This window comes from Phyllostomus discolor, chromosome 3, assembly GCF_004126475.2.
Source record: "Phyllostomus discolor isolate MPI-MPIP mPhyDis1 chromosome 3, mPhyDis1.pri.v3, whole genome shotgun sequence".
Taxonomy (NCBI): Eukaryota; Metazoa; Chordata; class Mammalia; order Chiroptera; family Phyllostomidae; genus Phyllostomus; species Phyllostomus discolor.
In genome coordinates, this window is record NC_040905.2 from 147,167,919 (window position 1) to 147,190,670 (window position 22,752).

Below are 22,752 nucleotides of genomic sequence, written 5' to 3' on the forward strand. Positions count from 1 at the left end.
TTTGAGTTTTCTATGAAGAGGTTTACTAAATATACACATAGTCAAAAGCACTGAACCCTTTCTAAGGCTCATAGTCTTTTACATCTTATGGCCTGCTTTTCATAATTTGCAAAATATTTACTTTTTCCTTTATACTGTGACTATAAATTTTGAAAACTAATTTTTCAAAAGTATCAGGAACATTGTATTAGCAATATCCTTGTTAATTATTTGTTCATTATTCCTTGGTCAAGATGGTCAAGATAGAGGGATCCAAGACACTGATTGATTAGGTGGATGTTACACTCACCTTCTCTCAGGACCAAACTGGGATTACAACTAAAATATAGAACAATGAACTTGAATAACCAACTGAAGACTAGCTGAATAGAAGTCTTATAAAGGATTTGCAGAAAAAGCCACATTGAGACTGGCAGGAAGGGCAGAGAGGTGAAAAGGGCTGGCCCCACTCCACTAACGGCTGTTTAGATTCCTTCCAGAGGGCTATCTCAGTTGCAAAGGTTCCCCTTGAGGAGTGTGGGGTTTCAACCCCAAGCCAGGCTGCTCAGCCTATAGCACCAGGGCAGGAAAGAGACACCCACATAACATCTGACTGTGAAAATCAGTGCATTTTTGACCAAGGATTTGCCTGCTAGAGAAACAAATGCCCTCTTAAAGGGCCAACACAAAAAAATCTGTTCCCGACCACTCACCCAGGGCTCCGAAAGAGGGAGGGAAGAGTGGATTGGAGTAGTATGAGGAGAGACTGGGGTTTGTTGTTCTGGGAAGAGAGGTGAGGGGACAGTCTCCAGACCTCCTGTGCTGAGTCACTCTCCTACACCTCAGATGCCATCTTTCTTGGGTGGAACATGCCCCTTCTTCTGGCATCAGCTTGGGGGAATGCAATAGCCCTACCCTTTAGACTCCCTGTCTCACCACCCTGTAGAGGTCATGCCCTGCTGAGGACTCATCTGCCTGGGCTGGGGTATAGAGAGGTATGGGAAGACTCAGGGGGATGTCAGTGACTGAGTGGTTGGGCTTTGGGGTGAAGCTGTTCCCCCAGTTACCCATGAACCTGACTGGTGCCTATCTCCTCGCTGGGGAGATCCTTTAACCCCACCCTCCTGGCTCCAGGTGGCCCCAACCTCTTGAACTTTGGTGGCCCAACCCTGCCAAAGTCTGGGCAGAATCCGGGACAGACTGAGTTGTGTGGTGCCCATCTTCCCTAAAGCCTGACCAGCACCTCCCCCTCATAGGAGATCCATTTGCCCCATCCTCCCTCCTCCCAGTAACTCCCACCCTATTAAGCTCAGACTCCTGGCAAAATCTTGGACAGACTGAATTATGAAGATAATTCATGCAGATGGAAATGACTAAAAAGCTGGGGTAGCAAATAATACTGGGGTAGCACAGCTGGGGTAGTATTTTATCAAATACTTATATTTGACAAAATAGGCTTTAAAACAAAGACTATCATAAAAGACAAAAATGAACACTACATAATGATAAAAGGAGCAATCCAACAAGAGGATATAACTCTTGTAAACATTTATGCATCCAACATAGGAGCATCTAAATACGTAAAGCAAATTTTTTTAAAAAATTTTTTTTATTTTTTATTTTTAAAATTTTTTTTAAGATTTTATTTATTTATTTTTAGAGAGGGAAGGGAGGGAGGGAGAGAGAGAGAGAGAGAGAGAGAGTGAGAGTGAGAGAGAGAGAGAGAGAGAGACATCAATCATCAATGTGCGGTTGCTGGGGGTTCTGGCCTGCAACCCAGGAATGTACCCTGGCTGGGAATCGAACCTGGGACACTTTGGTTCCCAGCCCGTGCTCAATCCACTGAGCTACGCCAGCCAGGGCACGTAAAGCAAATCTTGATGAACATAAAGAGAGACTGACAGAAACATAGTCATAAGGGATTTTGACACCCAATTGACATCAATGGATAGATTGTCCAGACAGAAAATCAACAAGAAAACAGCAGCCTTAAATGATATACTAGATCAGATGGATTTAACTGAATCTTCAGAGCATTTCACTCTAAAGCATCAAGAATATACATTCTTTTAAAGTACACATAAGACATTTTCTAGAATAGATCACATGTTAGGACACAAAACAAGTCTCAATAAATTTAAGATTGAAATCATATCAAGCATCTTCTCTGACCATCATGGTATGAAAGCAGAAATCAATCACAAGAAAAAAACCCTGAAAAACACAAAAAGACATGGAGGCTAAACCATGTTACTAAACAATAAATGGATTAATAATGAAATCAAAGGAGAAATCAAAACATAACTAAAAACAAATGTAAATGAGAACACAACAACCCAAAATCTGTTGGGACACAGCAAAAGCAGTCCTAAGAGGGAAATTAATAACATTCCAGGCTTATCTCAAGAAGCAAGAAAAATACCAAATAAACAATCCAACTTCACACTTAAAGGAACTAGAAAAAGAGCAAGAAGCAAAGCCCAAAGTGAGTAGAAGAAGGGAAATGATAAAAATCAGAGCAAAAATAAATGGGGAAAAAAAGAGTCTAAAAAAAGCAATGCAAATGATCAATGAAACCAAGAGCTGATTCTTTGAAAATATAAACAAGATTGACAACCTTTAACCATACTCATCAAGAAAAACAGAAAGGATCTGAATAAATAAAATCAGAAGTGAAGAGGAGAAATAACAACTGACTCCACAAAAATACAAAGAATTGAAAGAAAATATTATGAACAACTATATGCCAACAAATTTGACAACCTGGAAAAAATGGATAAATTCCTAGAAATATATAATCTTTCAAAACTAAATCAGGAAGAATCAGAAAATCTGAGTAGACCAATTACAACTAATAAAATTGAAGCAGTAATTTAAAAAAAACAACAACAAACAAAAGTCCTAGACTGAATGGCTTCACAGCTGAATTTTACTTAACATTCAAAGAGGTACTAACACCTATACTTCTCAAACTATTGCAAAAAATTCAAGAAAATGGACAACTTTCAAGCCCATTTTATAAAGCCACCATTATCCTAATTCCAAAGCCAGAAAAATGATACTACAAAAAAGAAAATTATAGGCCAATATCCCTGATGAACAAAGATGCTAAAATCCTCAACAAAATATTGGCGAACCAGACCCAGCAATACATTAAAAAGATCATACACAATGATCAAGTGAGCTTTATTCTGGAAATGCAAGGTTGGTACAATATCTACAAATAAATGTGATACACCACATAAACAAAATGAAAGATAAAAATCACATCACATCAATAAATGCAGAAAACACATTTGATAAAATCTAGCACCGATTTATGATAAAAACTCTCAACAAAGTGGTAATAGAGGGAATATAGCACAACATAATAAAGACTATATATGACAAACCCGCAGCCAATATCATACTCAAAGGGCAAAAACTAAAAGTATTTCCCTTAAGATCAGAAACAGGACAGGGATGTGTGCTTACACCACTCTTATTCATCATAGTACCACCAGTCCTTGTCACAGCAATCAGACAAGAAGAATAAATAAAAGGCATCCAAACTGAAAAGGAAAAAGTAAAACTGTCATTATTCACAGATGACATGACACTGTAGAGACTTTACCCAAAAACTAACAGACCTGATAAATGAATTCATTAAAGTAGCAAGATATAAAGTAAACATCCAGAAATCAGTTGCATTTTTATACACCAATAATTATCTATGAAAAAGAGAAACTACGGTACTGTGTTCCTTAGTTGGAGCATTATCCTGTAATCCTGTAACTGAAAGGTTGTGGGTTTGATGCCTGCTCAGGGCACCTGCCTAGGCTGCACATTTTATCCTCAGTCTGTGTACCCACAGGAGGCAACCAATTGATGCTTCTTTCTCACATTGATGTTTCTCTCTCTCCCTCTGCTCCCTCTAAAAGCTATGAAAAAAAATGTCTTCAGGTGAGGATAAAAAAATAAAACAAAATAAAAACAAATTTAAAAAAGGGGAAACTAAGAAAACAATCCCATTTATAATTGCATCAAGACATTTAAAAAATGAAACAAATTTAACCAAAGATATAAAAGACCTACACTCCAAAAATTATAAGGAAATTCTAAAGAAAGGAAATTCTAAAGAAAGAAACTGAAGAAGATACAAATAAGTGGAAACATATACCATATTCATGGATAGGAAGAATTACCATTATTAAAATGTCCAAACAACCCAAAGCATTACTATAGATTCAATACAATTCCTACCACGATACCAATGGCATATTTCACAGAACTAGAACAAATATTCCAAAAATTTATGTGGAACCACAAAAGACCCTGAATAGCCACAGCTATCTTGAGAAAGAGGAACAAAGTTGAAGAAATTATGCTACCTGATATTGAACTACACTGAAAGGCCATAGTAATCAAAACAGCATGGTACTGGTATAAAAACAGGTCTATAGATCAGTGGAACAGAATAGAGAGCTCAGAAATAAATTCCTGCCTTTATGGTCAATTAATATTTAACAAAGAAGGCAAGTACATACAATGGGGTAAAGATAGTCTATTTAATAAATGGTGCTGGAAAAATTGAACAGATACATGCAAAAAAATGAAACTAGACAACTTTCTTACACCATACAGAAGACTAAACTCATAATGGATTAAAGACTTAAATATAAGACTCAAAACCATAAAAATTCTAGAAGAAAACATAGGCAGTAAAATCTTGGACATTTCTCATAGCAATTTTTTTATATGTCTCCTCTAGCAAGGGAAACAAAAGAAAAAATAAGCAAATGGAACTGTACCAAACTAAAATTATTCTGCATAGCAAAGGAAACCATTAAATAAATGAAAAGGCAGCCCACTGAATAGGAGAACATATTCACCAATGATATATCTCATAATGACTTAATATCTAAAATTTATAAAGAACTTATAAACTTCAACATGAAAAAAATCCAATAAAAAATGGGCAAAGGACCTGAATAGACACTTCTTCAAAATGGACATACGGATGGCCAAATGACATATGAAAAGATGCTCAACATCACTAATCATCAGAGAAATGTAAATTAAAACTACAATGAGATATCACCTCACACCTGTCAAATGGTTATCATCAATACATGAACAAGTGTTGCTGAGGATGTGGAGAATGCAGATTGGTGCAACCACTGTGGAAAATAATATGGATACTGTTCAAAAAATTAAAAATGGAATTGCCTTATGACCCAGCAATTCCACTTCTGGAAATATGTCTGAAGAAACTCAAAACACTGATTCAAAAGAATATGTTCACTGCAGCATTATTTACAATAGCCAAGATCTAGAAGCAGCCCAAGTGCCCATCAGTAGATGAGTGGATAAAGAAGAAGCAGTGGATAAAGAAGATGTGGTACATCTACACAACTGAATACTACCTGACCATAAAAAAGAAGGAAATAGCTTCTACGATATCATGGATGCGCCTGGACAGTATTATGCTAAGTGAAACAAGCCAGTCAGAGAAAGACAAATACCACATGATTTAACTTATACATGGAATCTCATGAATAAAATAAACAAACAATATAGAAACTGACTCATAGATACAGAAAACAGACTGACAGCTATCAGAGGGCAGAAGAGCTGGGTGAAAAGGCAGAGGGAATAAGCAAAAACCCCCCAACCTCATAGACACAGACAACAGTACAGTGATTATAAGAAGAAATGGGGTGTAGGAGGAGGTAGAAGAGGGTAAAGAGGGGATAAATGGTGACAGGAGACTTAACTTTGGGTGGTGAATACACAATACAATATACAGATGATGTATTATAGAATTGTATACCTGAAATCCATTAACTTTTAAATAAATGTCACCCAATAAATTCAATAAAACTTAAAAAAAAACCATAGTCAGGATAGCTTGGAAGTTTCTCACTTCTTTCAAACAGAGTTCATTAATTCAACCTGTTTTAAGATGAAGTGGGATTCCTAATACTTTTACTTAGTACTATTAATTATTACTATTTAATGCTGTTTACTTAATACTATTATTTACTTAATACTTAATACTGTTTACATAATACTATTAATTATTAAACACTATTTACCTCTCAACTCAAAACATACACTTAAGTGTAGGAAATGACAACTGTGCTTCATACAGAAAATTTTAAACTTGAACTTTTATATATTCCTTGAGCTCAAGTGCTCACGCAAATTAATCTATGCAATACATCAACTGCATTTGACTTACCTTCTATCGTTGGCCAAGGAAAGGAGCCTTGAGGAAGTACCAATTGATTAGGAAATATCTGGTAAAGATTTTTTATTTTGACTGAATAAATTATTTTTCACATGGATATATTCCACTATCAATAAAATACCACTATGAACCTTGCCTCACCACATCCCCAACCCGGGAATTTTTTTAATGAGAATTTAACTGGCCTTTGTCAAAAATTAATTACTCACACACACACACACACACACAAACACACTTCCCTCTTCACCCCCCCACCGCCCCACCCCCCAATACAGGTACAAGGTGTCATGCTGGACTTTCAAGAGGATATAGATAAGTGGGACAACCTGAATTTCCCACTAGGTCACATGGTGTGATCATCCTGCTATGTACCACTCAGTATTTACTTGAAAACTTCCAGAGAAGAGCTAAAACTTATAGCCTCTGACGTCAAGGAATTTAAACCCAAGTGGAAAGGATTAGGAAAGCACAAACCGCCCTGCTTGTATACTGTTATACTGAAAATGAATCCACGCAGGACAATAGAAATAACTAATTTGCTGTGAAATAGTCCATCGCCTTTCACAAAGTGCTCTCATCCATCCAAAGGAAGGGCCGATAAAGAGGTTAAAAGCCCCCAAGGTTGTCCAAAAGAGGGCAAAATCAAATCTGGGAGCGGGTGGCCACCTGGAAAAATCTCATGGTGGAGACTGTATCTAGATAGGCCTGGAAACACCATGATACATACAGGAAGGCCACTCCAGAAGGGCACCTCACCCCCATCTCTCGCTTGCTATCTTGTCAGTTTCACCTCAGGGCCCATGCTACTAGCTACTGTCTTAGAAGATCCCTACAAACACAGGGGTCTGACTTAGGAGGTGCTTCCGCTGTGCAATTTGCCAACTTTGGATTCGGGGAGTGCACCGGGTAAGTCCGGTTTACGCACGTGGGCACCTTCTCCCTTCCGTCACGCTGACTCCCTGCGAGATGCTACCACCCGCAAAAGGCTGCTGCGGCACTGGGGATTGTCGTGGCTGCTGCTTCCCGCACCAAATTCCGGCGCTCGGCAGCGGCTGGTGCTGCAGTGGAGAGACCTGGCTCTCACCCTGGCGGAAGGGAGGAGGCGCAGCGGCGGGGTTTGCACACGCGAACCAGAGCACCTCCTTCCACCCCTTCCTGCCCGCGACCGCCGCGGCACCAGGAGCCAGGGGAGGGGGAGGGGCGAAGCCGGGGAGGAGCCGTGGCTGCGCTGGCTCTGGCGGCGGCAGGTGTGGGAGGTGAAGGTGCAAGGCGGTCCACTCTCGCCTTTGCTTGCCCGGGGCCAGGGGCCAGGGGCTGGGGCCGCATTCCCCCAGGATCTTCGCTATGGCTTCAACCTGTGCACAACTTGGGGCGCGGCGGGCGGCCGCAGGTAGCACGTCCGGCTACCAGAGGGGAAAAGACGCGCGTGTCCCTGGACGCTGCGACCGCGCCGATCCGATCCGGGAGGCGGCAGCGGGAGAGCGGCGGGAGTTAGTGGGTGGGAAGGATGCGGCCGCTGTCTAGGCGCCGGGGCGAGGCCGGGCGGCGCCTCGGCCCTGCGACAGGACCCGCAGGTAAGCGGGAAGGTGCGGGAAGCGGGGCGGGGACGCGCCCCTCGCGGAGTTGAGAAGCGGCTTCGGGGCCTGGGCACAAGGCAGCCTGCGCGCGGGTCGACGCTGGTGCGGGGATGCTGCGGCCGAGTCCGGGGCATCCTGGGCACCGCGGCCCTGGTTCTGCGCAGAACCGCCTCCTCCTCTAGCTCGAGTCCTTGATTGTTTCTCTGGCTCGATCTCCGAAGTCACAGGTTCGCTCTCTTTCCCTAAACAGCGAAGAAGGAACTGAAAGAACTGTGTGTGTCCCGGAGCTGGTTATGGGAGAGCGCTTTCAATTACCAATCTTTGAAGAGAGTCCATTTCGAATATTACTGTCACTTTACTCAGCTTTCCCCTCTTAGAGTGAAGAGAAGTTAGGGCGTGTGTTTTAAATCCCCACATAGTAGGATTAGAGTTTGTTTTCGCTTTATGTAGATGGGAAAACGATGCTGTATAAAATCCCGATTTTCCAGCAGTACTTCACTTAAAATTAGAGCCTCTGGTTCTACAGCAAGACTGGCAGTAGTGAGAAGCACAACCGAAATGGTCACTTAATGCCGCTTTGGGAGGGAGAAGTTAAGGAAAAAAGTGTAATGACCCCTTAATGGGCTTCCTGCAGGACCACCTCTGCCCCTGCACTAGTGGTATTAGGACTAAGAATTACATACAGATCTGGACCTACACCTGGGTTGGAGCTGAGGCTTTGGCTAGACACCCTTCACCACTCCGGAGTTCTGCTTTCTGGAATGGGGCCTTTCACCTTCCTTCACTGAATCCGTAGCAATTTTGACGCGAAATTAGGAAATGATCTTCTTTTGTTTCTCTGGAGTTTATTATCCTTGCGCATGGACAGAAATTTAAAAATACACTGACTTTTATTTTTCAAATCTAATCCTGGTTATTTCTCATTGTCTCCAGACGTTAATCCTCAAGTGCAGGCCTTTATCTTGGTTTTAAGAGACAAATATAAAAATATCAGTGGTTTAAGTAAGAACTATAGCCTTAAAATGTGACAGGCCTATAAAAATTGGGCAACTTTCTTAATCTTAGAATGTAAAACACATCTTAAGTTGAATTTTAAGCCCGAAAATGAAAAATTTTTATATATATTTATCTTGATAGCATTATCAGACTTTATGGAATTATCAGCTTATGGTTTTATTTTTTATTTATCCCGTGTTTGGACTCTACATGTGGTTATTGCTTACATAAGTAAATGTATGCAGAAGTCAAGAAGCCCTTTTAAAAAGTACAGAGTGAAATTTCTCTGGGTGAAATTTTATCATTCTGAAAAAGTGTATATCTGAGATAAAACTCTTGACTGATAGCATGGATTGTTGGCTCTTTTTGACATTTTAAATAGATGATTAAGAAGGGAGATAAAAAAATGACGAGCATTTTTTTAATGCAGTGTAAGGAAAAGTTATGGATATAATGTTTGTACAATGTAATGACTAGATAGCTATTCTAGAAACTATAAAAATGCTTGAGGAAGTAAAATAAAAATGTAGCATAAAAGTATGTATTATACAACGTAGGGAAAAAGTAGGTTTAAAGTTGTTTATATGGAAAATAATACAATAACTAATAAATAATAATATAAGAATAAACTGTGTTTCATGTTCTCACAACTGTAAACCTAGTTATTCCCCACCCTCTACTTTTAGAATTTCAAGGAGAATGCACACTTGTAACTCTCACATCCTCAAGTGAACAATGTTAAATTGGATGAAATAGAAGAATGTTTATGTACATGATTTTTTCTCAAATTAAAAAATATTTATCTTGATTTGCCTTAAAATTAAAGTTATAGGTACATTTTTTTGGTGGCTGTATGGGACAGTTTAAAGTACTTTAAATCATTTACATTAATGATTCATTTCTTTGTTAATAGATTTGTAAGATGTCTTTTGCTTGGAACATTGACATTTAATGACAGTGGGTGTCATTAAATTTTTCATATAGTTGCTGCAGTTTTCTTCATTTACAGCATTTAGATAGTTTTAACATACAAACACTATGCGGCCTCTTAACAACTTTAAACTGTGAAAAGTGATAGATTAAATCCCTAATTATTAGCATTTCAGGGATGAAATTTGCCTCCAAGTTAAAATGTCTTTTAAAGACATTTTAGAATACATATAATGCTATAATTTCCAAAAAGTACTGTTTTTGATAGTTCTTTTCTAAATTTTTGGAATCATAAAGTAAATTAACAAAAAAATCAATAATTACGTTTCAACAGTTTCTCAATTTTTTTTAACAGACTGTTGTTTCCTTAGGAGTAATCTTCCAAGTGTTTCAAAAGTTTGTATAGGAATAAGAAAGTTTATTTTCTGTTAAAACATACTTCCATAGACCAGAAAAAAAACTTGCTGAATCTAGGTGAATCTTAAATAAGAAATGAAATTTGATCTGTGTATTGTAAAATACACTTTCACTGAGGCTTTTTGACTCTGTCCTTTTTTAAAACACATAAGTATATAGCGAGTAAGTCAATTATTTCATTAGTATGATGCAAGTGCCCTCATGTACGTGCTGTATTAAAGGATATTGAGACTTCCCAACTCTCCATCCACCTGTATTTTGTGTGAGGAGAGGAGTCCAGAAAATTATCAAAATAATTTTGAAGAGGATTGAAATGAAGGCGAAAAATCCAAGTCTGATTATGCTGTATACATGCTTTGGTTTACAGCAAAGAAAGGATGAAAAATAAGAGTTTGGGATTAGAATTTATCCATGTTAATCAGATTTCCTACACTTTCTACTGTATTGTGTAACTGACTTTTTAGCCAGTATGTAGTTATTGAGTGTATTAAAATACAGCAGACAAGAGGAAAGAAACCTCATTTGAAAATTCTTAATCATGGCTATATCACAAATATACAACCTACTCTGTATTGTCTAAATACCATCTTCCAAGCTATTCAACATTTGAGACCAATTTATAAAGTAAATGTAATATAAATGTTAATTAAACAAGTAATTTCCATTTTAAGAGAAATGCCTCTTTTAAGGGACTGTTTTTTAACATCACAAATTGCGCCAATCCTTTGAGTAAAATAAGAATGGTTGTATTAATTACAAAGTATACTTTTAGCAAAGGGAAAATGCATATTTTATTGGCCTTGGGGACATTTATGCTAAGTAGTTTGGGGCCCAGTTTCCATTTCTGTATCTGTGCTTTTTCTGACAAAGGGTCAAGTACTGGGAGATGTGAGACTGTCAGGAGAAAATAAATAAAACAAATTGCATGGGTTGATCATAGTTCTTCCCATAAGACTGTGTCCACATGAATTCAGACCAGAAGAGCAATTCTGAGTCTGAATCCCCGCAGCCCTTTTATACTGGTTCCAGTGAGTTAGCACTGGCAGAGAAGGCAGTCGTGTCTCTGCCATTTGCAAAGCTGACTTCATGATCCGTAGCAGATCAAACCCATGAAATCTTTTAGTCTTGTCCAATTCAGCTCCACTTCCTTGCCAGGGGCATAACAGCTGAAGTTGAAAGACTTATAACCAAATGGGAAAATTAGTGCCATTTGTGTATAGGCAGTAGCCTTATTCAAACTTCTTTCAACCTAATTGGGAAAAAATATGGAATATGATTTGATTATAAGTCCTCCAGGGTAGGTAGTATTTAAGAGATTGTGGCTGAAGAATGCATGTAGGTTTTTCACTTACTTTGAATTCCTGTAGTTTGCATTGTAGTTCTTTGGTTCGGGGGTGTGTGTGTGTGTTTACTTCAGCCTCTATGATTTGGAAGAGGCAAAAACTACAATAAAATGGTAAACTTTAAAGTGATCAGGATCGTATAGCATTGGTCATGTAAAAGTTTTATTACTGCTGAGGTAGCAGTAGCTGGATTTTCTCTGTTGGATTTTCTTCCTTGTATTGTAAATCCAAATTCTTTGCTTAAAAGTAATCCTAATTCTAAAAAGAACAGAAAAGGAAAAGAACTCCATTGAAACACAGTGCCATCTGACAACCAACGCTTTAAGTTATCTCTGTCAAATCGTCAAATCAGGTAGACTTTGGCCACGTTAATAAATAGGATATGTGTGAAATAAGATAAAGAAATCAACTCAGAAGGGCCTGTTCCAGAAGCTTGAGGCATGTGTGCTCTTCTAACTAATCTAGGTGTGACATGTAATGGCCAGTCGAGACCAACATTATTATACATTTGAGGTGAAACTATTTTGGAGTCCAAAGATTGATGCAAACAAGGTTGGTCCCTCAAAAGTCAAACTAATAAGATCTTACTAAAATCACTTGAGATTTTTTTAGTTATAGTGTATGCTCAAGTGGAAATTCAAATCACAAAGTCATTACTGAGTAACCCTGTGGGGTTCTGGTAATTTTTTCCTTCTTTAAACCTGATCTTTTACCTGCTATCTCAACTACATTAACTTAATAAAAATCAGTGTCTCACATAAGAAACAATAGACTAAAGCAATAAAAGTGTGAGCTCTCTGTGGTAAAATCTACATAGAGTGAATGAAGTCTTTTAAATTAGGATTTAACTGGCTTTTAATTAGAGTGGGTTTCCAAGTAAACTAACTGGTAATATTGTCACTTGACATTTCCTTTACATGTTCTATGTTGTGACTCAAAACTGATTTCTATAAGAGTGGAACTATATGAAATTCAAAAACAGAAGGAACAATTGACAGGTGATAGACTGTTTTTTAATAATTCTATAATGCTGCTGCATGTTTGCCAGCGCCCTAATAAAGAGATTCTAGTTTGCTTTATTAGTTATTCCTGCTTTTGGAATTCAGATTAAGATGGGTTTTTTAAATGAAAAGAGCAACCTTTATTTTTATTTTAAAATGAATATCTATGTGCATATTAACTTAGTCATGACAAACAGTAGTTTGAATTGTAAGGTAAAAATGAATTTGAAGTAAAAATGTTATAAGTTAGTACCTGGACCGAGGAGCTTTAAGTAGGATTCTAGTTACTTCTAATAATTGAACAATTGAAATTTTATCATAGCTTTCTAATATCTGGAAATAAATTTCTAGTTTCATATAAAAGGAAAAATATAATAAGATATCTTAGGCTTATTAAATATTAAAACAAATTTGCCAAAAGATTTTTATAGTGACTTGTGTTTTTCAACCAGAAGTACTGAAAGTATCTTTATAGGTAAGAGAAAATTATATGGAAAGGTCAGTAAAAGAAAATATAAAAGACTAATCAATTGGATATTTCAAAGTAACTATTCAATTAAATTTTTATCATTGGTGCCTATAGTTTTTCAAATTCTGGAAAAACGGCATTATATCATATGGAATGACAAAGATGATCAAAAGATTTGACAAAATTTAATTTTCTCTTAAAATAAATTTGGCAGTTGGTAAAAGATAATGTTCTGTATTTCCTTTTTTGAAGTAACACATCACAAAGAGACCAATGAAAATACAGTGCTAATTATAAATCAATTAAGAATAATTTTTAAAAAGCAGATTTGTCTGAAAAGTAAATCTTCCTTCTCAAGGGGGAGTTTATTATACTAATCATAAGTGTTGGTGGAATTTTTTTGCAAAATGTATTAAAGTAGAAGTAATAAGACAACTACATATTTCAGAATAATAGACAAGTTACTCTGGGTTAGCTCTATTATTAGCTCACCTAAAACCATAATTTATACTGGGAATATTAAAATATAAATGGAACAGCTTAATTTATTATTGTCTACTTTTATTTCAGAACACATGCTCAAATTATTAAAAACTAACACAAAACTATTTTCCAAAAAAGGTAGAGTATCAACTTCATCTTGATTATTTTTCAAAAGCAAATATTAAAATAAAATGTGTTCAGCTCTTCTAATTGCCAGAGCAGTAATAACAATGACAATTATTGCTCTCTCTGTTGGTCATTTTCTGTGAGCCGTGCTTTGTTGCATATGCTTTATCTGTATTACCTCCAACAATCTTCACATCGACCTTATAATCAAGGTGCTATGATTGTTCTTGTTTTACAGACAAGAAAACTGTGGCCTGGCGAGATTAAAGGGCTCTAACAACTGGTGACTAGTATGGCCCCGGAATTCAAATGGAAGTCTTTCCTGTTCCCACGTCTCTACTCTTAATTACTTTGCTATACTTTACAGTAATTAAGCAGAATATTTGTGGAACTCTTGTAAAAAACCTGTTTGGTAGTCATTTGTGTGGCATTTTTAATGTCCTCAGTAAGGGCACATTTTTTTTCTTTAATTTTTAGAGCTCATTCTAAGTTTTTCATGTCCAGGTCTGGCAAAAGACATAGATGAAATGGGTAGTAGTATTTGTGACTGAAAGAACTAGGTTGTGTCTTTGAAGTATCAAGCCTGATATTTCAGATGGATTATACATTTTCTTTGCAGATCATTCCAAAAGCATCATATAGTCTGTGTGTGTGTGTGTGTGTGTGTGTGTGTGTGTGTGTAATCATGGCACTGGAATTGGAATACAGTTAAAGTCTTTGGGACACCTAACCCATCATGGGTGGTCAGTGAATATTTTTTAAACAATGAACAAGGGAATAAAAGAAATAACATTTCTTGGCCTATGAAAGTTCTAATACGTGTTTGTGTGTTGAAGTGTAGGTGGCAAGTGTGGGTAGCATACCACTAATTGCAACCCTGGGCAAGTTAGTGCACTGCCTTCCTTGAACCTTGGTTTCCTCTTTTGTGAAATGGAAATAATTATATCTTCCTCAGTCATGAATTTTAAATAAATGATCATTCCCCTTCCTTTATTATCACATCTGACCTTCTGTGTGGTATAAAGCTTGTTGGAATTGTGAGGATTGAAGGAAAACCTTCAGAGCCAGCATAACGAAGGTGTGAGTTGAGACAGCAGTTCATGTAGCTGAACCCAGCAGAGAAAGAGTCAAGGCTAAGGAAGAAGGTGAAATGGTGCTTTGAAGGTTGGATTAAGGGTAGGGGCCCAGGCAGAGAGGAGTAGAGGAAGGGACCTATTTTCCAGTGCTGAATCTCCCCTGGCTTTGGACAAGTTGCCCAGGCTGTGGATGTGTAAAGTGAGAGCAACACTTCAGGGTTACCTAAGAGTTTCTCAGGTGTGGTTCATCTTAGAGCTTTGCCTGCAAAGTTTCAAGTGCTTCCTGTCACTGTACCTCTGCCAGGGGACTTAAGGGAACTCCCATGGGACGGCACTGTCATACCATATAGACACACTCTGTCTCTTTGTTTCTCCTTCCCTCCCTTCTTCTCTCCCTCCCACTTCCCTTTCCAGGCTAGCACTTCTTGGACCTAATCTTTCCCTTTCACACTACTTTGCTTTCTCTCTCTAGCCTCTTTCACTAATCTGGGGAATAATTTTTATTGTTTAGAAGTTAAAGACCTTGTACTCCTGCGCAGGATAACTGCAAAGACCCCTTTCAAGGGCTAACATTCTTCAGTGTCTGAAACTCAGCATAGGGACTCTATGAAAAGGCAAAAGGAGAGCACTTAAAGACCTAAAGAGTGGACTGAGTCAGTTTGCAGGCTGAGCAGAATAAGGATTAAATTTCAGAAAAACAAGAGGAACTTTCATACCAAAAAAAAGTATCAAAATGAATTCAAAGATCAAAGCAAAAATATCAAAGACAAAAATTGGATAAAATTAAATTTACATGTAAAGAAAATAAAACTTTATAAAACATTTTATGATGGAAAAATAACTTTTAAATAGCAAAAACAATTAAAGCTTTAGGGTTTTTTTTTTTTAATCAGAATTCCTCCTTTGAGGCCCATTGGAGCAGAGTGGTTGTATTCCCAGAAAGCAAAGCTTTTATGTGTGTGGAGAAAGAGAGGTTAGCAGGAGGATGATATAAATCAATATACTGGGACAATCAAAGGCAAGCAAATCCAAGCGTTTTGAATGAGATTTTTGACAAAAGAATATTCTAAGGTAGTTTGAACATAGGAAACCATTCTCTCTTTTGTGTCTGAAATGTAAAACATGAACTATACAGATTGAAAGTCACCTGAAATTTAAAGCATTTAGAGAAAAAACCCAAACAGAGAAGTTTGTCATCACAAATGTGTCAAAAAATCACTGGAAACAAAAAGCTAATAACATAGAAACAATATGACAAACACGAAAGAAACTTCCAGAAATAATAGCAAATGATGAATTCTGTCTGGGTCAGAAGGACCAGATACAAGTTGCTGGAACCTTTGGCATTCCAAAAAATGACTCTCAGTTATGGACAATGGTGTACATGAGTGAACAAGGACAGAATGAGCTGGTGTTGCTTGTCAGTTACCAGGGTCTGTTCAGTCTAGCAGTAACTTAGTTCAGTAGGTTGCTGTGGATAGAAGAGTCTTAACATTCACGTTTGTTGTCTCCCTCCCCACTGTTACAGATCACACATGGGATTTAGGGACAGGGTTTGGACTTCAAAGTAGGAAGCACTGTGTTTGAATCTCAGCTCTGCACTTCTGGCTATGTGCGGAGGGCAGATCTACAAGCCCTGTCTCAGTTTCCACGTTTGTTAAGTGGGGTTAGTGCTAATCTAGACCTTCCTCACAGGAATGTTGTGAGAATCAGATGAGCGCTTGTGTGCAAGAGTATTTTTTTTAAGTTTACCTGGCTGTTTTTACTGTAAGATCTTTATTTCCAAAAAGAAGAAGAAATTAAACAACATGATGAGTTAACTTTTTTTTTCTTTTTTAATACAAGTTCATGAGGTTTTAGGACACAGGTTTTAGGCAAACACAAGGCCCGAGGGCCAAATCCGGCCCTCCACCTTGTTTTATCTGGCTCGGCACCTTGTTTCTACGCAGTGGCAGCACCAAGCTCCTTACCCCTAGTTAAGGAGTAGTTACATTTATACAGTCCTAAAATTACTTTTGGTCCTTGGAAAGCAACGGTGAGGCTGATGTGGCCCCCAGTGAAAGTGAGTTTGGCAGTCCTGCTTTAAGACATCACCTGAATGTAGGGCTCCTAGCGTGGAGTCCATGGGTCACAAGAGGGCCCATGGATAGAATTCAGGGGATTGTGAGCTTGGATGGGAAGAAATATGTTTTTTGGTTTGTATTTTATTTAAACTAACCTCTAATTGAGTTTTAGCATTCGTTTCCATTATAAATGGAGACAACAAGTCACAGTGATATTTTATCAGGACTTGTGGCTTTGTCGCCAATAGAAATCACATATGCTTGCATGTCACATTATAATTATTGTCAATGGAGATGTCAGTCTAGAAATACTTATGTATGACACAGCTTTGACATAATGGTAGTTATCAGTGCTAGATCTTTTTCCTTACCATGTTAAAGAATCACATATATTACTATATAATGTGTATGTTAATGTTTAGATATTCAATTTAATTGGTTTCTTTTGCAACCTGGTATACTTTATTTTATGCATTTCATTTGAAAAGAGGTCTATAGATACAAAAACAGTATTGTTATTATTGTTGTTGTTTTGAAGTTATTAATCTGACAGAGGGCCTACACGCTTCACCAGCAACTGGTATTAAAAGAGGAATTACCTGTACACCAGCTACTCAGGTAGCCACGACTGATAGTGCACCCCAGAGTGAGAAATTCCAGTTATGCAAATTAAAATAGCTTGCAGGAATATAATGAAACTGTGCCCTGGACAATACAAGCACAGATCTCTTCACCCAGTACCACCTCTGTCATGCGTGGTGGATTCAGGCCAGAGCATACAAATGCACTCAGAGTGGTGAAGACCACAGTGAGTGACACGCTGCATACGTACCTCCTGTTTAGGTAAACTTCTGACATCTGTAGTTGATGTCCGAACAGTAATCAATAAGAATGTTCATCTAGAAACCTGAACAAGAAGATAAATGTGTACATTTAATTTTTAAAATTTTATGTGTTTTTGCCATTGTGTTTTTGACTTATAAAAATGCCTATAACTGAGATTACTCTGCACCCGTGGGTCTTTGTTTAGACCTCTGTCAGAGCACTCACCTGATGCCTGATGTATTATTCTTCTCTCCAGAGTTTTAGTTCCTTGAAATAGTAATCCTGTCGTGTCATGTTCTCTTCCAACTTTATATGGTACCTAACAAGCAATAATTAAGTAGATTATACCAGTGTGTAACTTCAGTAGTTGAGACCTACTTTTTTGTTTCCATATTTTTCTCTGCTAGCCTCACTTTCTGCTTAGAAAATAAGGCTGCATTTGCAGAAACAACAGCAACGATTGAGCTAGCATTTATTGTGTGCATCATATTCATCTTGATTTCCCGATGTTGAATATTTAAACTTCTTTAATAACAGAAATTTGGGTAACATGATTGGCCTGGGTTTTGTCACAGCTCTTGATTTGGCTTGACCATGGTATCCTTGTTATCTGACAATTCATGACTTTGAGGTTCCTAGTGATATGCAGCATACAGGAGTATCAGAGAATCAGAGCCTTTCATATCTGGAAGGGCCCAAATTCTGTTTTCATTGGTGATCATGGAGGCCAAGATAAGTCAGGGAACTTAGCTAGGCTTCAGAGTAGGTAAGCGGTAGGCTTAAGAATTAAATCTTATCTGTAGATTCTCAATCTACCACCCTTTCACCACACCAGCCTCTTCCTAAAGAGTGTTTGATCCTGCAAGATTTTGCATAGGATTCTTGAATCAGGTCAGTTATGAAAATTCTACATGCCATGTGTTTTTGCTTGTTAAAGATTCTGAGAAGTTCTGCAATATAAAAATTTGTCTCGTGTTAGTCTACCATTTTCCAAGTTTATTTGACCACAGAATCCTTTTTCTCCCCCAGAATCTACCTAATAAGGAGTCATACTTTGGGAAGGTGAGCTGTGATGGTTGATGATGGTGGTGGTGGTGGTGGTGGTGGTGGTAGCAAGAATAACAACAGTAACATTTACTGAGCACTTACTATGTCATATGTGCTGTTCTAAATGCTTTATATGATAAGACTCATGTAGTCTTCACAAACTACCAGTGAGACAGTTTCTGTTATCATCTTCATTTTACAGATGAGGAGACAGAGGCCAGAGAGGCAGCTAGAGCATAGTAGTTGTATTGGCCCGATAATAATATCACCATGTAAATCAGGGTTTCTCAACTTTGGCACTGCAGACATTTTGTCTCTATAACTTCTAGTTGTAGAAGGCTGTCCTGTGTATTGTACAATATTTAACAGCATCCTTGGCCTTTTCCCAGTTGTATCAAACAAAATTGTCTGCAGACATTGACAGATGCTGCCTAAATTGCTCCTGAGAGAGAACCACTGTTGTAAACTTACAGCAGAAATATATTTTCTCAAGCAAACTTCATAGTAACTTTTACAGTGACTCATGATCACAATTGGGCAAATTACGCATTGTAGGTTCTGTGACTACATCAAGCTGCGTATGCTCGTGTGGGGGTGGATGTGAGTTAAACTTGACCCATGCTGCCTTCTTCCACTTGATCTCCTTACACTGCTTCTGGGAGAGCCAAGAGGCCAAAATTCTATAAATTGCCCTACACACACCCCCAATTCATATATTGTTGCAATTTTGTACTTCCCCTTGAACTTGACCCACATAAATACACATACACACACACATCTTGTTTTTTTGTGTGTAATAGAGGACTTAACACATTTGAATTACCATACAGTAAACACTCATGCCTGAGCCAAGATTACCAGCTGCCACGGAAAACATAGCCAGCACTGAATAACTCACCAAGATTTGGCAAAGAAAAAATAAAGTTATGTTATCAAATATATTACTAAGGTATTGGGTTTTATTTTTCCAGAGTGATAACCTGTTAAATTCACATACTTCAAGTGGATTCAAGGCTTCTGGTCATTGTTGTTTTGTAATTTAACATGCCATTTTCAGGAACAGCTGAGGAATAATAAAAAGAGCATTGAAATACCTAGATTTCCATCCTGACTCTGCCAAACATTTACTGTGTGACCTCACCATCTTTTTCTGATGGTTTGCCTCCCCACTAGTAAGATGGGGTAATGATATGAAACCAGTCATGTTTTGAAAGGGTGAGGTAAGACAATATATATGCATCAGTATCCAGCCCAGGTCCTGGCATGCCAGTGTTCCTTCTTCCTTCCAGGACCAGTTTATCAAAGAACTCTACCATGATTTTCCACTTCATAACCTTTTTCAGTAATTTTTCAAGTATAAACCAGTTGTCTTTGAAAGTAGCACAGATGCTTTCATCAAGTAGCCTAGTGCAGAAAACTCATTACAAGGTGGGGTCTGGAAAGAGGGAGAATACATACAGTACCCCAAACCACTGAATCTTGAAACTTTTATATTTAAGGATAGCAGGATAGCTAAGAGAAGGAGAGAAAGAAAGGATTCACAAGGAACTTTAGGAGCCGACACTTACCTGTTAATCTTTGTGGACATTTAGTGATTCAGATTTCCAATGAATATTTGAGTGCTTCTGTGTACCAGATACTAAGCAAGCAGTAGGGATACAAAGAGCACAAATAACAAAAATAGCTGTTCTACCTCTGTACCTTGTCCTTTTGGAACTTAGTGACTATGTCTTGTCTTTGTCCCAGTTCCATTTGATATATGCTGCCTAGGATGCTAGTTTGAAGTTTCCCCAGACTGGGCTGAACTCCTTGGAAAGATGCCATGATACGTTAGCATTGTCTGTCTTGAACAACCAATACAGGCAGTGACAGTGCAGCATTTGACAGTCCTCTGGCACAGGGATTTTCAAAGTGGGGTCTGATCCATTAGTGTATCATGAAATCAGTTTCTTAATCCCCATGAAGTATTATTTAAGAAATAAAGAAATAATAGAGTACATTGCATATAGTGATGATAAATGTTGCTTTGGAAAAGTTTTGCTTTAGTTATATGTATGGTGTGACAGGTCATGTTGTAAAATGCATTTTCCACAGTGGGTCCCCTAAAAAATGTAACTCTAGTAACTTCAAGTAACTACTGGAATCACATTTACATTTAAAGATAGCAGGATACCTAAGAGTAGGAGAGAAAGAAAGGATTCACAAGGAACTTTAGGAGCCAATGCTTACCTGCTAATCTTAGTGGACATTTAGTGATTAGGATTTTCAGTGGATATTTGAGTGCTTCTGTGTACCAGATACTAAGCAAGCAGTAGGGATACAAAGAGTGCAAATAACAAAAATAGCTGTACCTCTGTACCTCTTTTTCTCTATATTCATACTGGATTTGTTTTCCATAAAATTATATGATGGGTTTGACAGTTTGCACCCAATTAATCGAAAACATAGAACAACTCACACATTCTAAGAGTCAGTCTTCAATACATGATATGTGTATGCTTTGAGTCCTCTTTTATTAGAGTCTTCATATTTTTGCTTACAGTCAGTTCTGGTTGAGGGACAAAATAGCCAAGTTCTTAGGAGCCTAGGAACTAAATGAAACTTGCTTTATAATATAGACCATGTTGCTTTAGAACTGTGTGACCTGGAATAACTACTTAAAACCTGGATTTTGTGACCTTCACACATCATATTTATTTGTACACACACTTGCAGAGGATCTTGCTTCAGAATTCTTTGGTTACTACTTAAGGCCACATAGATAGAAGCTCTCTTAATGTTTGGCCAGATTATCATATCAAATGGCAAAAATTTGTAGAAGCAGCCTCAGAACTAAACATGGGAAGTAAATATGCTGCTACCTATCACATGTGGGAGCATGACCCCCCACCATGAACGACTGGGAACACTGATACTATTTTAGTACTTGACTCAGCATCTCTTGGTTCTATTCAGTTCCAAAAGTAGGGAGAGAAGTGAAACTCTGTAATGAAGTAAGACAAGTGTCCATGAAAGGAGGAGATTATTTGGAAACCATGAGGAGAGAGGATTGGAACAAGAGGCTAAGAATCAGAATAATAAGAAAGATAAGACTTAGCCCCTATTTCAATAGTGGTTTCAGACACAAAATAGTCACTTAAAAAGTTCCACAATTATGCTTTATAATTAGGGAAAACCCAGCTGCATGGCTTAACTGACTGTTCCTATTAGATAATTTAAACATGTTTGTAAAACTTGATAAATGGAAAGCACTTTGAATTGGGAGTGAGACAGCCTGGGTTGGAGTCTTGGTTCTGCCATTTCCCAGCTCTGTGGCCCTCAGCAGATCACTTCACATGCTGGAACCTCGACTGTCTGTCATGCGAAATGGATGGAATATTATTTCACAGGGTGATGACCAAGATGAACAGAGAGCTTGTATGTAAAGTCCTTAGCATGTGATGAGTGCCCCCCAAGTTCTCCCCAACCTCCTACCCTACTGGAGAAAGTCAGATTTGTGCTGTATTTTTAAAACACAAGCAATTCCCATGTGGAAATATGATGGACAAGAACAGTGTTTGAGAACTTAAAGCAAAACTTTCCAAAAGGACTTTTAATTACAAAGTAATTAAGCCCTCTCATTCCCTGTCTGTGTAGTTGAGGCTGCTTGTTTTTTTTTGTTTGTTTGTTTGTTTTGCGGTTTTTTTTTTTTTGGTGCCAGGAACAGAGGACACCATGGCCTCTTCCACACCCTGGTTTACTCTTCATTGCATCTTACACAAGAGACTAGATAAGTAAATGGTGTATCATGAACATTTAGTTTGAATTTGGTGTTGTAGGTTAAGAGGTCTCACGGATTACTTGTTTTTACTTCTCTAAATTGGTTACATAAGACAATTAGGCTACCTAGTCTAGTCCAGCAAAGATTCTTTCTCAGCCTTACATCCCAAGAATCTATGATCCCTACCTTCAACTAAATCGTGATCTACAATATCCCTGTTAACTTTTCCTCCAGTTTATTATCTTGAAGACTTCTGAGCCTTCAGATGGCTTGGGTGGTAACTATACCTACCTACGATTATAACATTAACAAAAGTAGAGCAATAAAATGGGGGCAGCTTCAGCAGAGGAAAGAAAAAGTCTAGGTGGTGTGGAAAGCCATTGAATACACCACTAAAGAAGGGAAGAAGAAAGCAAGAATGAGAAAAG

At 37.9% G+C, this 22,752-nt stretch overlaps 1 long non-coding RNA gene across 1 annotated transcript; it reads right to left on the reverse strand.

Annotated features, from left to right (window-relative positions):
* Nucleotides 1-19,354: 19,354 nt before the first annotated feature.
* LOC118499655 lies at nucleotides 19,355-22,217 on the reverse strand. Its single transcript, XR_004902161.1, has 2 exons — nucleotides 20,924-22,217; nucleotides 19,355-20,265 (listed from the first exon to the last, which is right to left on the reverse strand). It is a non-coding gene; the product is annotated as an uncharacterized LOC118499655 (long non-coding RNA).
* Between the last annotated feature and the right edge of the window lie 535 nt (nucleotides 22,218-22,752).